The sequence below is a fragment of the Echinops telfairi genome, unplaced genomic scaffold (genome assembly GCF_000313985.2).
Source record: "Echinops telfairi isolate 266 unplaced genomic scaffold, ASM31398v2 ScPeMD7_32;HRSCAF=126, whole genome shotgun sequence".
Lineage (NCBI taxonomy): Eukaryota > Metazoa > Chordata > Mammalia > Afrosoricida > Tenrecidae > Echinops > Echinops telfairi.
Window position 1 is genome coordinate 2,201,877 of NW_022103929.1, and position 1,543 is coordinate 2,203,419.

Consider the following 1,543-nt stretch of genomic DNA (forward strand, 5'->3'; position numbering starts at 1 on the left):
TCTCCACTTTGCCAGAGTGGAAAGCAGCCTTGGTGACCAGGCGCCTAATTCAGCTGAATCCATTCACTCCAACCTTCACCATCGTGTCTCTGGAATGCCACTGGGACTGCACGGGAATGCGAGAGGCAGCTGCTTATTACACGAGAAGGAGCAGAGAGCCCTGATATCCATTCTTAAAAGCCAGCTTGGACAGTGTTGGCTAGCATTTTCTTTTAAGAATTTCATGGTTTTAGGTTGTATATTTAGATCCTTAATCCATTTGCTTTTGTGTGTGGTGTGAGGTATGGATCCTGCTTAATTTTTCTGCATGTACAAATAGGATTTTTAGGAGTAAAGAATTGCCTAGATCCCATGTCAAACTGCATGACGTTATTTGAGATTTTAAGAAAGTAAGTCTATTTGCATAATTTTTGCCTTAATATTTCCGTACTATAGTTCAGAAAAACCTATTTGTTTTTATACATTTGTATACATTTCATGTGCTACACAAAGCTGCTCAGACTCATAACTAGAATTTAGCTAACATTTTTCCAAGTTCAATTTTCCAGAGAAAAAATTGTAAACACAATATACACACACCATGTATAAATATTTTTATGTGTACTGGGAAATCTGATCCCACCCCCACCCTAAGAAACTACTTACCACTTACTGAGTTCATAGTTTTTAACAGATATGATTAGGAGTTTTTTATAGCCTTTAATTTGAAGTAGAAACTGCTCATCCTAGTGGTGCTGTGGATTGAATATTGGCCTGCTAAACACAGAGTCGGTAATTCAAACCCATCTGTCTAGGAAGAGAGATGAGGCTGCCTGGTCCCATAAAGATTTGCACTCTTGGAAACCCTATATACCAGTGGTTCTCAACGTTCTTAATGCTGCAACCCTTTAATACAGTTCAAGTTGTGGTGACCCCTAACCATAAAATTATTTTCGTTGATATTTTATAACTGTAATTTTGCTACTGTTATGAATCGGGCAACCCCTGTGAAAGGGTCGTTCGACCCCCAAAGGGGTCGCGACCCCCAGGTTGAGAGCTGCTGCTATATACAATCGCTGTAATTTGGCATTGATTCAACTTGGTAATGGGGTTCTGACTCAGAGAAATTAAGTGGTAAAGCTGGTACTTCCAAGTCTACTATCTGGTCACATTGATTCACTTAGACATGTTTTGTTTTTGTTTTTAAATAGCTAAGGTGCTGGAACAGGATTAATATTATTCATTTTGGATCTAAGTTTGAATCTTGGCTGCAGTACTTGCTTTGTGATCTTAATAAGGTTATTTTATTTTTATAGGCTGTAGTTTCTTTTAAAAAAAATCATTTTATGGGGGGTTCATGCAACTCCTACCAATCCATCCATCCATCCATTGTGTCAAGCACATTTGTACATTTGTTGCCATCATCATTCTCTAAACATTTGCTTTCTACTTGAGCCCTTGATATCAGCTCCGCATTTTCCCCCTCCCTCCCCGCCACCCCTTCCCTTATGAACCCTTGATAATTTATAAATTATTATTTTGTCATATCTTAACACTGTCCTAC